Consider the following 16,549-nt stretch of genomic DNA (forward strand, 5'->3'; position numbering starts at 1 on the left):
GGATCCACATAAGAGTGAAAACATATGGTATCTGTCTTTCTCTGCCTGACTTATTTCACTTAGCATAACACTCTCCAGTTCCATCCACGTTGCTACAAAAGGCCGTATTTCATTCTTTCTCATTGCCAAGCAGTATTCCATTGTGTATATAAGCCACAATCTTTATCCACTCATCAGTTGAAGGACATTTAGGCTCTTTCCAGAATTTGGCTATTGTTGAAAGTGCTGCACATTGGGGCACAAGTGTCCCTATGCATCAGCACTCCTGTATCACTTGGGTAAATTCCTAGCAGTGCTATTGCTGGGTCATAGGGTAGATCTATTTTTAATTTTTTGAGGAACCTCCACACTGTTTTCCAGAATGGCTGCACCAGTTTGCATTCCCACCAACAGTGCAAGCGGGTTCCCGTTTCTCCACATCCTCTCCAGCATCTACAGTCTCCTGATTTGTTCATTTTAGCCACTCTTACTGCAGGAGGTGGTATCTCAGTGTGGTTTTGATTTGTATTTCTCTGATGAGGAGTGACGTTGAGCATCTTTTCATGTGCCTGTTGGCCACCTGGATGTCTTCTTTAGAGTGTCTATTCATGTTTTTGGTCCATTTCTTCACTGGATTATTTGTTTTTTTTGGGTGTGGAGTTTGGTGAGTTCTTTATAGATTTTGGATACTAGCCCTTTGTCCAATATGTCATTTACAAATATCTTTTCCCATTCCGTTGGTTGTCTTTTAGTTTTGTTGATTGTTTCCTTTGCTGTGCAGAAGCTTTTTATCTTCATGAGGTCTCAATAGTTCATTTTTGCTTTTAATTCCATTTGCCTTTGGAGATGTGTCAAGTAAGAAATTGCTGCAGCTGAGGTTAGAGAGGTTTCTTCCTGCTTTCTCCTCTAAGGTTTTGATGGTTTCCTGTCTCACATTCAGGTCCTTTATCCATTTTAAGTTTGTTTTTGTGAATAGTGTAAGAAAGTGGTCTAGTTTCATTTTTCTGTGTGTTGCTGTCCAGTTCTCCCAGCACCATTCGTTAAAGAGACTTTTTCCATTGGATATTCTTTCCTGCTTTGTCAAAGATTAGTTGGCCATACTTCCGTGGGTCGAATTCTGGAGTCTCTATTCTATTCCATTGGTCTATGTGTTTGTTTTTGTGCCAATACCATGCTGTCTTGATGATTACAGCTTTGTAGTAGAGGCTAAAGTCTGGGATTGTAATGCCTCCTGCTTTGGTCTTCTTCTTCAATATTACTTTGGCTATTCAGGGTCTTTTGTGGTTCCATACAAATTTTAGGATTGCTTGTTCTAGCTTTGAGAAGAATGCTGGTGAATTTTCTGGTTAAATGGACTTAACAGGGTTCTTCATAAAACTAACTTTTACAAGGAAGTACCTAGATAGACATAGAAGTATTTCAAGAACTGACTAAAGAAGTTTGGTCAAACAAACAAAAACTCTGTCAATAGTCACTGAGAATCTTCTCCCCACCCACCCCTCAGGCTAGTTCATGGGTTAGCCTATCTTTGAAAGAGGATTAGTAATCTAGTTACCTCTGCTCTAATTTGGCTCTAATGATCTTAACCACCTAACTGCATGGTTTATCTTGCTGTCAGGCCTATTCAGCAGTATTAATTAATTAATTACAGATATGATAGATTCCCTGGAATATTTCATTCTAAAACTAAACTTCCTCCTGGATCTTTAAGAATCAACTTTAGTGTGATGTTTTTTAAAGGAATAATAAGGTTTCCTACATGCAATAGACCAGCATGATTGTGTCTGGAATACTTACTACCCCATATCAGAGATACTGTATGCAGCTGTTTTCACTAAAATTACTACTGTCCCAAACTTTTAAGGCTCCTATTTGAAAGGCATTTTATCCAAATTCTATAACACTCTGTGTTTCACAAGTTGCAAGTCTATATTATCCAACTAATGGCTTTAATTAGAAAAAGACAAACTTTAGACACGTATGTCAAAAAATAAAAGTAATTTTATTAGATTACTTTCAGTTTTTGTTTACTTTTCTTGGAATCTGTATATGCAAGATTAGTTAAAAATTAAGCTATCAGATTGAAAAAAAAAAGATCTATAGTCATTCAATATCTGTGCTTTAGTCCTTATTGGCAAAACAAAGCTGATGGAAATAATCTTATAAATGCTTCAAAAGGCTTCTTTTGATCAAAATAGGATTTCCTTCAGGCATACATTCTCTTTCACTTATTTATTAAATATCTGGCATCATAGTTAGATCAGTGGCATAGAAATAGCTTCCATAAAAATTAAAAAAAAAGATGATTGTGCATTTGGATAAGAACAGGCTAGTTATACTGCTAAATAATCACTGTAAAGACATAATCTAAAATTAACTGTTCTAGAAGTGAAGTTATTTTTTTTAATATAAATATGTACCTTGAAAATTTTATGTGATAATTATATAATATAACATAGACCATGATTTTTATATATCACTCACTCATTTCAAGTGTGTAAGTCAATGTATATTTTACTTTATTTTATTTTTTTCTAGTAAATTTAGCAGGTTGTGCAAATATCGTGTTAAATCAGTTTTATAACATTTCTATCACCACAATAAGATCCTTCATGCTCATTTACTATTAATATTTGTCCCAGCTCCCCAACCACTCACCCTAGGCAACCACTATAGGTTTGAGTTTAATCTCTATATAGATTTGGGTTTTCGTGATATTTTATTTTTATTTTTTATTTTTCAATATTTATTTATTTTTAAGAGACAGAAAGAGACAGTGTGTGAGTAGGGGAGGGGCAGAGACAGAGGGAGACACAGAATCCGAAGCAAGCTCCAAGTTCTGAGCTGTCAGCATAGAGCCTGACCTGTGGCTCCAACTTGCAAACCGTGAGGCTCTGACCTGAGCTGAGGTTGGATGCTTAATCGATTGAGCCACCCAGGTGCCCCTCATAATATTTTTAATAAATGAAACCATATTATAGATGATATCTTGTCATTGACTCCTTTCATTTAGCACAATGTTTTTGAGGTTTGTTCATAGCTATTCTAAATCATGCTGCTAAGAACATTAGTGTACTTATCTTCATGCGGATATATGTTCTCAGTCTCTTGGGTATATACCTAGGAGTACAATTGCTGCATCATATGGTAAATTTATATTTCCTTTTTAAGAATATGTTTTCCATGCATATGAACATGAATCGTAACATGATTTCACCACTTCACATTCTCACCAGAAAAGTATGAAGATTCCCATTTTTCTACATCTTTGTCAGTGTTTGCTATCATCTGCCTTTTACTTTATAGTCATTCTATTGGGTGAGAAATGACATATTATTGTGGTTTTAATTTGCTAGAAAATAGTAAGCAAACATGGAATCTAACACAGTGTAGCACTTTGGGCACATAGGAAAAATGGCTTGGGGTGGGCCTGTGTGGCTGGGGTGACAACAGACTTCAGCCCATAGAAAGTCTACATTCTCAATGCATGAAAAGGTAGACTAGTGTCATGGACTCTCAGTCTAAAGTTCTCTTTTGGCCAGCAAAAGAGCGGACACAGGATTAAAGTGAGAGATGGCTAATGTCCGGGAAAAGACAAGAGCCCCGAATAAGGGTCCTTGCCCCATATTTATTAAGATCAGAAGGCTTACAAACATGACAATGGACATGCACAAAGGGACAAAGAAACTGTGGACATTAACTTTGGGATGTGAGGGAAAAGGGGGATTTTGAAGATATACAGTGTTTGGGGTTTGGGTCAATATAAAACAAAATCCTGGCACTGGGCAGATGGGTAGATGGTCGTTAACGGCAGACAGGAGGTGTAGTGCCTATTTATTTTAGCTAGCCTAGGGGATGTGACAGATACGGAATAACCTCAGGGTTAACAAGGCACCTTTTGTTCACCATCATCGCTCTGGGCTGCTTTGCCTGCAGCTCAGTGGTCCAAAGTCCAATTCACCAATTTACCTATCTTGGCCCTATCCTCCTGTGAAAGCAGCTTTTCTGCTATAGTACTAAATTGGGGGTGCTTCCACCCTGAATATCTAATCTTGTTTATTTCATATACCTATGTATTGGGCACATTTGCACCCATTTCTATTTTGGGCCTTTGCCCTTCCCTCTGTATTCTAGGGGCTCTGTACCCCCTTTCTATTTTGGGGTGCCTCTGCACCTCCCTATTCTTGAGGTGCCTTTGCACATCCCTATTCTTGGGGTGCCAATCTGGTTAACCCAAACTCTGGTGTGAACATTCTATGGCTTTGTATTTCTTTATACCTTGTTAACCCATTGGTGTAAGCCTGGGGGGATTCCTAAGCTTATTCCCCACAGACTAGAACAAAAGCGAATTTTTCAATTAAAAGAGCCTATAGGAAAAATGTCTGCCTCTGTCATGACCTCAACAAAGAATATTAATGATAAGAAGCTAATATTAATACCAGTAACAAAAATAAGCCTGCTTTTAAGTGATCTTGAGGCTTGAATTTCTATTATCTAGACGATTCGGGCAATCACAGCGTGGGAAATGATTTAAAATGGTCATATTTTGATAGTGTTTCTGACAGCCAGAAGAAGCAAAAACAAAATTTCTCCCAGGAAGTCATGTTCTATTCAGGCTATTTTCCACAGATAATATTCAGCCAACTATAAGCTATAAGAAAAAAATTTCAAGTTCCATGAGCAACTGACTACAGAAATAAAAAAAAAAAAAAAGGGAAAAGCTTTAGACCCCATGGCTTTTATATATTGGAATTATGAAATGTATATTACAAAATAAACCCTTAATGCATTTAAGAAATTTAAAAATGGAATAAAATAAGCAATAGAAAAAGTGTTAAACTAACAAGAAAATATATTTTTATCCTTTTTTTTTATTTTTTGGAAGGATATTTTTGAACCAAATGGAGCCTCTATCTGTATTCCAAACCCCAGTAAGCCTCTTTCCCCATTTTGCCCCAAAGTGTCAAGCTGCTCTGAATTTCATCTTTGCTCACAATTTTACTGTGGCTTCAGTTTCTTTTTTTCCTTCTTTATTTGCTATCAGGGAGTACTGGAGATTTGTTTCCTCTCTAGAACATTTAGCTATGCATATAAAATTTTATTTATTGTGTTTATAAAACATCTAGGCAATACAGTAGGAGGATCTTTGAAAAATATCTCACCTGTCATATTCCTGGAAGTGGAAGTCTCATAATATTTTGACAGATTTGAGTAAACTCTACAATACCTTTTGAAAGAATGGCATTTTATTTGTCTTTAACATCTATAACAATAAAACTTATTTTGTTTATCTTTCATAGAGTAAAATTGCTAAAAGTGTTTATTTATTCTAATGTTCTATAACTATACACTTGTTAATTTTCTACAAATCTCACAAAGATTCTGTTGTTATTTGTGAAAATACAGTATTATTCCACTCTTTTTATTCTTATCTCTTTTATTTATTTTACTTTTTCATGTAAGTTTTTTTTAATACAACGACTTTAGAAATCTGTATCTGTATGATACAATCTCTTAAAGCTGAATTAATTAATATCCTACAACATAGCAATTCCATTTCTGGTGTAAACCAATGGAATGCATAAATAATGTCTACCAAAGTGCTGTACTCAAACAGTACATTATTTGTCTGAAAATCAATGCCAATGGGTCATGTTTCAGTTAGCAGTCTGAGACAAAGGAAGAACAGAAACTTATATATCATGTTGACATTATTACAACGTCTAATAAAAAAGCATGAGCAATGAACTAAACAGTGTGTTTAGTAATCTAGTCAAAATTCCAAATTATAAAACATTAATCAAATGCATGAAAGTTGAGATGGTTATGACCTACTGGTTAAATGTGTTTACTCATTATCTAAAAAACTCTGTTTGGATGTATAATTGTGAGAAGTACATTTTTATTTTTATGTATTAAATGCCAATAAAAGTTTATTTTTAAGTTATTAAAATTTATAGCAACAAATGATATAATTAGGACTGTATCTAACAGATCACATGGAATACGTTTGTGGGATAATATATACTCTTAGTAAAGAACATTGCAAAGGACCTAAATAAATGGAAAAGTATGAAATATAAAGAATCACAATGGTAAATAGGTTTATTCTACTCAAATTTATCTTCAGAGTCAATGAAATCCAAACTTGAAAGATTTTTTATGAAATTTGACTAACATTTAAGCATTTATATGGAAACAAGGACAAAAACAGAGAAGATATATCTGAAGAAGAAAAATTGTGTATGAAAAGTTGCCCTACAGGATATGCAAATATTCTGAAGCAAAAGAATGAAGACAGTGTGATAGCAGTGCTGAAGAGAGACCTAGAGACTGACCTACACATATATTAAAAGCTTGATTTATGGCTAGGGAATATCAGTGAGGAACAGATTGTTTAGGTGAAACCTTATGTCCTGACAATTTATCGATATGAAATCAATTGTTTCTCATCTTTACATCATATTTAAAAGCCTCAAATAAGAAAAATAAAAAGCATTAACCTTTTGTGAGAAGAAATATAAAGCAATACATTTTTTACCTTGGCAAGTACAATGTTGTAACAAGCCAAAAAATAATAAAAAGGCTATTCCTTAAAGGAAAGGTACAATAAATTCAACTATATTAAAATTAAATTTTGTTTTCACCAAAGAAAACAACACCTGGAAGAATGTATATGAAATGAGTCTAATGACCAAATGATTGTATTCTATCATACATGAATTAGTAGAGTGAGGACTATGCAGCAAAAATAGAGAACTTAATATTCAGACTTAATGCATTGAAAGTTGTAATTCTTATTGTTTCAGTGCAAACAGAGTGGCCTTGATGTGTGGTAGCAGTGTGTGTGTGTGTGTGTGTGTGTGTGTGTGTGTATGTGTGTGTGTGTCTGCTGATGATGGAGGGGAGGGATAGGTGAATGTGGGGAGGGACTTTGTCTCACACCATTAGTCGGGAAAGAATCTTCAACCTACCTTTTCCAAGGTTGTGGCCAGGTCTTCATCCCAATTTTCAGGAGGGAGAAGTACTGCGGTGAGTGTACATTGAAAGCTTTTATGCATTTGTCCTGGAAGTGGCACACATCATTTCCATTCACATTCCAAGCTGCATAATATATTTTGTTGCAAGAGACTGAGAAATAAAACCTAGTTTGAGCCAGAAAGTAAAAAGAAACGCATTTTGGTAAACAGCTAGTAGATCCTCCTACAATAAATAAACAACTCACATAACCAATAGGAAGAAAATTACCCCATAGAAAAATAAATAGCTGAAAATCCATACACACATTTCAGAGAAATGCAAAAGAACTGTGAATAAACTCATGGAAAGAAATTCAACGTCATCAATGATTAAGGATACACAAAACCAAACCAAAAATAAGAAAATATTTTATACATTGTGGTCAGATATTAGAAGGACTATTAATGCCAACTGAGGATAAGCTATGGATAGATTATAAATTATGTTGTAAACTAATTTCAGACAGAGAACAATCTGGCAATGTCTGACAAAAACAAGATCCGTATATGGCATAACAATTCCACTTCATAACATATACCTCATTATGCACACTGGGAGAAATATACCAAAATACCCATATAATAGCATATATAAAAGTGAGCACCTAAAAACAATTCAAATGTACATAAACAGAAGAATGGATAATGGTACATTGACATAATGAATTTTACCACAGTGGAATGAATAAACTATTTCTAAGAAATAAACATGGATGAATTCAGAAAATAAAACTGAATGACATAGAACTATTATATAAGATTGTCCATCATGGGATACTGTTCATGTAAAGTTTAAAATTAAAACTTAAAAATCATATTGTCTATTATACATAAATGTATATATAAGACATAACATATAACTTAATATATAGTAAAATATGTAATTATAATACAGAATATATTACACTATAGAATATATATACACGTTCATTTAAATATATATGACTTAAATGAAAACCAGTGAATGTTGAACACAGAAGTCAAATAGTGCTTATCCACACTGGAAATAAAGAAGGACCTGATCCCCAAAAGAATGTATGGATCATGATCATACTTTTTATTACCCTCTTCTTAAATTGGGTTGTGAATAAAGTCATTCACTTCATTTTTTAAAAAGTTGTATATATGTACTTAATATAACATACATTTCCTTTTATATAAATGATATGTCAAAATAATCTTTAAAAATTTTTATTACAATAATCTTTAAAATTGATTACCTACGATTATCTGCATGCAGGAAGAGAAACAGATGATCACTTGACTATCCTTGAATCTCAAAAATACATATCTAAATAAAGTTTGATCTAATTAAGCAATCATTTTCAGGGCCTGATGCTTGGCATTAAGTTCTTTCACTCTTTTGTTGCCTTTTTTATGCTTTTATGGAAATCCTAAGTGCTTTATTGACACATATATTTTTGGAAGTCAGTTATTCCATTTTCTATCACCCTGCTCTATTTTCTATTTCATATTTTATGATATTTTATGTTCTTAATGAAAATATATTTAAATATCACTTGTTTCTGTATATATATTCTTTGATATAATAGAAATTACAGGAAAGTTTGCATGTATTTCATACATATAGTCACTTTAAAAATATGACTATGATACAATATTCTTATTTGCTCATATTTTTAAGCACTGTACTTACATTTCAAAGAGTAGTTTAATAAAAACATTACTCGAATTAATCAAGCAATATTATTAAAATTGATGAACATAATTTTTCAATATGTAAAAATTTAGCACTGTTCATGCCTAATGAAGTTGCTGCAAAAAGTACATCCTTGTTTATTTCACTCTTAGTTTAAGTGATTGAATTCATATGGAACAGGAAAATAGAAAGGAAGGAAGAAAGCAGGAGCAAAGAAGGCAATTTGCACAATTTGAGAGTGTTATTGAACTTAATAAAACTTTAATGACTATTCCTCTGATTCTAAGAGGAAAAATATATATAAAGTGATTCATTGCTGAAATTTACATTGAAAATAAAGTATTCTGTCCATCTTTAGTGATTAGTAATCTATTCTTTTCCTCTGTAATAGTTTTGAATGAGATATGTAATCACAATGCCTAGAATTGTTAATTCTATTCTTAAGAGTGGAGAGATTGTCTCGTAAATTTATCACCAATAATATTTTGCACAAACAGTAAATGTGGCCTGTAAACCTTGTGTGTGTGTGTGTGTGTGTGTGTGTGTGTTGTGTGTGTGTATGTGTGTGTGTGATGGGGATTATTTCATGAATTTAGAAAGTCAGATCCAATAAAAATCATGTATACATTTTATAAGATATATGTTATACTATTGATGAGAATTAAACTTTGAAATTAAGTTCCCTAAATTAATTATGGCAGAGCATTAAGTATAACCATGTAGACAGATCACGAGGCTACCTACTTTCTGAGAGCAGGTATGCTGTCTCTCCCTAGAGTTTTTGCTCCTTCCCACCATAAAATTATGACCATTAAAATCATCCTTATGAAAATAATAAGTAACTTAAATTGCATGTCTTTTATGAAATTAGTGATTTTGAACACAGCAGGATAAAACAATGGAACAGGAAATTTTCATTAAGTGAGAATAAAAAAGCAATCTTGATGTTTGAAACCAGTGGACAAGATTGAGCAGTGAAAATGTTTGTTAAACAGAAGGAATAAATAGTCAAAACAAAGTTCTGACTATTGCACAACATATGTATGACTAGCTTCCTGTGAAGCAGAATAATGCATTATAAACACAGGCTTACTAATTAATTCTTGAAAAATAAACTGAGTGAAAGAATTTGGGTTCCCATCATTTCTGAAGTTCTCAAGAGTGCCTACATTCAAATAGGACTGCTTTAACAAAAATTCTGATCAGGTCCCAGCCCCACTCAGTAACCTTCACCTGTCAATAATTGCATATAGAAAAATGACCACCCTCCCATCTGGCCCTGAAAACCTTTCGTAATACGCTTCTCCTCCACCTATAGCATGTTATATTCCATTTCTTCCTTCACAGTCACTGTCTTTCAGCCAGTTAAAAACTCTTTTTTCATACAGGCCCAATTCTTTCCTCTCTCTGTGTCTTGCCTGAAATTGTTTACTTTTCTAAGAATAACCTAAGTACCTCAGTTGCTTGCCAAATTCCATTCATATTTACTTCAGAAATTGTTACTTCAGAAATAAGGCCCAGTTCAAGTGCCTTGTGATATTTTTACTAATTTGTCTTCCCAGAATATCCATAGCACTGTATCTGTGCTCACCCTGAGGGACAGATCTATTTACATCTTTTTCTCTAGCTGTTTATACTGATGAGATATTTTTTCTCCTTTTCAAGATGGAAAATTTCAGGATATTATAATCTTCATTAAATCTCTTTCTCTTTCTCCGTGTGTGTGTGTGTGTGTGTGTGTGTGTGTGTGTTTGTATCCATATCCCAGTTCTGGACCATAAATAAGAAGCATTAAGGCTAGACATAGCTATAGCGAGGGGAGACTACAAGGCTCTAGGAGAACCTGTGCATTAAGCTCTGTGCTGTATTCTACATTCTGGCACAGCAGTGATTATATTCATTATCCATACCAGAACATCTAAGTGTACTATACAGAGTCCCTGTGGCCAAAGCATGGTATAAAGGGGCCCAGAAATTTATATAGGCCATAGTGATGAGACCATGGCTCCTGAAAGTGGTCAACCAACAGAGATCAGGGGATAGAGCAAAAAGTCAAGTAATTTAAAAACTTAAAGAGAAAAAAAAGAAGAAAAAAAAATGAGATCCACAGACTTAGCCAGCACAATAGATTCAATGGCTCAACTGGGCCAGCTGCGTTCCTGTGCAAACTCCCAGATCAGACCACGTCACCTAGAAGCAGGCCTCAAGAATAGCATAAAAACCTGCACATGTGTATGCAAACAAAATAAGCTTCATTCATTTCCTCCAAGTATCATTAGACAGTCTGAACATGCAGCAGCTATGTCTCATGGTCAGAATGGCAAGAGAGGAAATGTGAAAAACTGAGCATTGATCCAAGGAAAACTGGGTTATTCAAAAATAAGTTACTAGTCAAAAGAATCTAAAAATGGTGTTATTTCAGGAAGTTATGCTCCCCCAAATTTGATAATTTAGACCGATAGAAATTAAAGAGCAGCATTTTATTGCATATTTGAGTTGTGCCATGAATTAATGTTTGTTGTTCTGCTATACTAGCAAAAATAATTTAATATCATTATTGAACAAAAAAACATTTTCTTTTTAATGAGATTAAGAAAAGTTAGCAAAAAGAGCCCTTGAATAGAAAGTATGAAATCTTTTTTTAATTCAGTTAAACCTGTGAAAAATGTCAACAGCCATCTTTTAATTTACAGATTTTTTTTGTGTATGTGTGTATGAATATTAGAAATCCATATTCACTCAAAATAAGGATAGTAAATAAAAATTGAGGCTTATTCATAAATCCATTTTATGCCCATTTACAATGATGTGTTGATGAATTGTCTATACTTTTAGAATCATTAACCAGGGACCTTGCAGAGTATTAATGGGGAAATATAGCACTTAACATCTACTACCAGCTCAAAGGAAAAAACAAAGAGTTCTATTTTCCACCTTCAGAATTGTCTTGATTAATTTTCTGTTTCTTTCTCCTTTGTGTCATGGAGAATTAGCAGATAACATATCCTACTTCGCAAAGAAAACAGAAACTATGTAAAGTGATTTCCCTCAAAGACACATTATTTTTACTTTATTACTTCCCAACTGTAACTGAGATTTTCCATTTTCTACTCCAATGAGGGCATTTTTAAGTATATTAAAAATAATAATTGTCAAAATCACAAAGTCCGTCTTATTCCTCTGTGGCTTTGGGTTGTATTGGCCCATCTCCTTCTTCTTATTGCTCCGGAGACAACATACTCTATGTTTTGAACTTCACAATTTAAAATATGCATTTTTGCTAGTTTTCTGTCATTATTTCCTTTCTTCTCATTCTCTTCATTTTTCTCAGTGAGATGCCATGATTTAATTTTTGATCTATATGTGATGGATTTTTTAATCTACTTTTCCAGACCAAACACCTTCCTAATCCGTAGAATATGTGCAATTGATTATTGGATATTTTCATTTGGTTGTCTTACACAGATATCTCAAACTCAGTGTCTAAATCTGTGATCATCATATATCATGCAAATGGACTCTTTCTCTGTATAACCTACTTGGTAAATATATTTTTGGAGCTCACTCTCAAATTTTCCTCTTGTTAAACTCTCATGTCCATTAATAACTAATGGATAACTATATATGATGGCAATATCATAATCATAGCTATACATGATGGCTCCTAAATAACTCTGTATTATCATAATTTCTCCATCCCTACTCTCCTGTCATTAATTTGGTACCTGTTATTACTGATTATGGTAACTAATGATAAAGAGGAAGAGGAGGGGAAAGGGTATTGTAACCTTCAAAATTGTAAATCTGACTTATTCCCAATTTACAATGCCTCTTTTATACCTTCTTCTATTTGAAATCTTGTTTCTTTCATTAGAATACACTTTGCCTTCTTCTCCCTTTCTTAATTGGATAATTCTTACTTAATATTCAAAATCAAGTATGATTTTTTTATATAACAATATTAGGGAAGATTAATGTATTTGAAATTATTTCATTTGTTCAAAGAGTAAATTTATTGGACCATCACTTTATGCCTAGAACCATAAAAGGGCACTGAGGATATAGCTTTGAAAAATCTCTGTCCTCCCAGAGTTTACAACCTAAGTTTCCTGCCATTTTGTTGTGCTTAACATATACTAGATATTGTGTTAAGTCCTTTCAATGTATCATTTAACCTCCAGACAAACCCATGAAAGAGGTACAATCATTAATTATTATTATCCCTATTTTGCAGATTAAAAAGCTGAGTCACACAGATAGTGACAAATTCTAAACTCAAATTAAATGCTCCCTTTTTCATCACTAGATTAGGACTATTCAATAAAAACATTACAAATGTACTTGATTGCCACAAGTAAGTCAAACTTTAAGATGAGGATGTTCAGAGGCAGCATTTACAAACAACTGGGGAAAAAATTGTACATTGATTTTAAAATAAATTGATATGTGAGAGATCATGAGGAATTCCTTGATTTCACATAATTCAGTTCATAAGCCTTATTGAATATCAAAGATCTGGATGTTTTTTATTCAAAGAAATCTATAGCCTAGTGGGAGAGAAATACAAATGGAAAAAGAAGCAAGAGATAAATAAATTGCAACGTAATTATAACTATACTATTGCTTATAATAGTGCATGTTAGAAACAAAAAAGAAAGTGAAATAAATTCTCACAAATAGATCAGGAAACATTCTACAAAACAGGTGTCTTTAGGGGCGCCTGGGTGGCTCAGTCGGTTAAGCGGCCGACTTCGGCTCAGGTCATGATCTCGCGGTCCGTGAGTTCGAGCCCCGCGTGGGGCTTTGTGCTGACTGACAGCTCAGAGCCTGGAGCCTGTTTCAGATTCTGTGTCTCCCTCTCTCTGACCCTCCCCCATTCATGCTCTGTCTCTGTCTCAAAAATAAATAAACGTTAAAAAAAATAAAAAAAAAAAACAAACAGGTGTCTTTAGAGACTGGTCTTGAAGACAAATAAGGACTAAACAAAACAGTTAAAAATATTTCACACTGAGGAAAACAGAAGTGTAAAAATGAAAACTGTATGTTCAAAAATAATAGACATATTTTAGATCGAATGGAGATGACAGTGGTGTGTTATAAAGATAAAAATTAGGCTTGAACTCAGCAGTGAAGGTCTTTTGGTGCTGAAATAAGAAATTTGAATTTCATTCGCAACACTGGGTGGTTTCTTGACATCATGTCAGAAAATGGCATGTTTTTCAAATGTACTTAAATATATCCTTGACCAACCTGGGGTTTCCAAAGAGAGAAATCATGCACAGATTGAGGATTCTACCAGATTAACTCAAGGAGCCCTGAATATTGCCTGGACTTCAGGCAGTGAATACAGTTCATTAAATTCTGCCTCAAGGGTTGTTGAAATTGTGTCTAAAGATGTTAAAGCAATACAGCATGCCAAAGTAAACGATGAATTCAGTTTTAGTCAATGCAGTTCCCATTTTTAAAATGTCAAAATACTGTTGAATTCAATGGGGAAAATGCCATTGTACAAGCAGAAATTATACTTAATTAATAATAATGATGATAATGTTAAAGGCATATGTGTTATATGTACAGGTATGGATATTTAATTATATCTTCTTTTCTCTATTTAAATCTGGTGAATTCCCTTAAGCCCTGTAAGCCATTATAAAATGGGTGAAATTTTTTTCCTATCTTAAAAATGTTGTTTGTAGTCATTAAATGGAATACAGTATATAAAGGACTTACTACAGTAAGTGGTAAGTAATACATAATATTATTTTATTAATTATAGTAAAAATAACATTTAATACAATAGAAACTAGTAATATAAATTTACCTTATGGGCTATATCTCATCAGTTATTTTAAATTGATGTTTATAATTGTTTTTCTCTTGCGGAAAGAAGAATGAGTAGGATGGGGTGATACGGCTGGAACTAGTAAGTTTAGGACATGAGTGAAAAATGCTCTTTTAAATCTTGAGGAAAAGAGCTAATGAAAATAATATCTACAGTCAATACCACATCATGTCACTTATAGAACTGAAAAGTCTGCATATCCAGTGTGAAGATTCTTTATGACACAGTTTTCTTTTTTAAAGTTATACATTTCTTGATATTTCAGCTTCATATATTCTATGTTGCTAATGTGGCTTCTAAACTCAAATTTCATAACCACTGAAAGAATAATCTACATGAAAAGAACAACGTAATTACTTTCAGTTCATGTGCATGCATAACTCAGGGTATAATTTCTCTGCATTATAATCTAAAGTTATGTTTTCTAGTTAAAAATATAACTAAAACTAAAATTTGTTTTGATTGGACAAGACCCAAATGCCCGTCTTCTTCAGCAACTGTTATATAAATAAGGATACATGCTTTGCCATGACAGCATTACAGAAAAGTGTGAAGTCCTGCTGGTATGAAGTTCCCTTCATCCTTTATGTCAGAAGCCCTTTACTTTCTTTTAATGATCACTAATCCATTGCTTTAGGAATCTTCCTTAGACTCACTTTTATGTGTTTCACACTAATCTCAGACACAATTCATTCATCAGGACCCATTTTCCATGCAAAAGTTTGCTTTGTGCTTTATGGTGATGAAAGATTGTGAGTTACAGAGTAAACTATATATTTCCTGAAAATGAGTTAATAGCTAATGCTGTGACTTAAAAACAACACAAAATGTTTTCTAGTCATGCACAGCTCAATTAAAACAGTGTTGTTAGAATGAGCTTACTCCTGTAACTTTGGCATGGATGGGTAAGGTATTCTTATGCAACTATCAGTTTTTCACAACACCTTTTCTACTCTGCTTAACTGTCACAGGGCCCATCTGCTACATGTTTGTAGCTGACTGATGCCGGCACTGTATGTGGGGAACGTATTCTGTCCATTATTGCCAAAATGTGTGGGTCTCAATGCTTTCTCTGCCTGCACACTCTTTATACACAGTCCACTTCCATCAGTAACATTTCACGTTACACTTCCATTGGAACTGAGAGATGACATTAATGCTCCTCCTGCAAAAAAGAAGGGAGAAAGGAGAAAGGCATGTATGTGTAATTTGAAAAAGACCTTCTGGAAATTCTTACACACTGGATGGCAAGTCAGGTCCTCATGAGAATTATTGTTACTATTCCTACTGTGACAGCCATCAACATTTTAGCACAAGGAAACCTTCAAAATATTTACTCTGAACAGAAACTTTTCAAGAGAAATGGAACTAATAAATGGTGTGAAATGCTTAGAAGTATGACCATTAATGGTATGAAAGAAATTGTGAAATAAACATGCTTAAAAAGAAGAACACTGAGAAAATAACATGCTTTGACTCCCCCTCCCTCCGACTGTGTTTCATGTTTAAATTATTGAGACTACCATTTCTAAAATCATACACTCCCAGGGGATGGATAATGGAGCTTGACAGAAGCTTAGGAAATCGTCTCTGTAGCACCCTGCCCGTAGGCAGCTCATGTCTAACCATCTGGGGTGGTTCAGTGTCTGTGCTTCTCTGTGGGACCTCAGCACACAGACACAGAACCGACACTGGAGCTGTCACACCCTGACTTCCCAGGAGTTTTTCAATCACCCAACAGAAACCTGTTATGTATTAACAGAATTTTAACTCATTTTTTTTTCTGTTTTGATGTTTGAAGACTGCAAAAGAATAAGCACACACACACACACACACACACACACAGAGTTGTTGAGTGTGGTTCATTAGAAAATATTAAACATATTCAAAAGAGAATTAATTATTCAATTAAATAGGATACTTTTAAACAACTTGGTGGTAGAGTTTGGGGTTTATATTTTATATGCTTAATGTCTTAATGTCATAAACTGTTTTTTAAATATACAGAAATTGGCCTTGCTTGAATAATTTACTTTATATTTGAACAGT

Source organism: Panthera uncia (genome assembly GCF_023721935.1).
Source record: "Panthera uncia isolate 11264 chromosome A1 unlocalized genomic scaffold, Puncia_PCG_1.0 HiC_scaffold_16, whole genome shotgun sequence".
Lineage (NCBI taxonomy): Eukaryota > Metazoa > Chordata > Mammalia > Carnivora > Felidae > Panthera > Panthera uncia.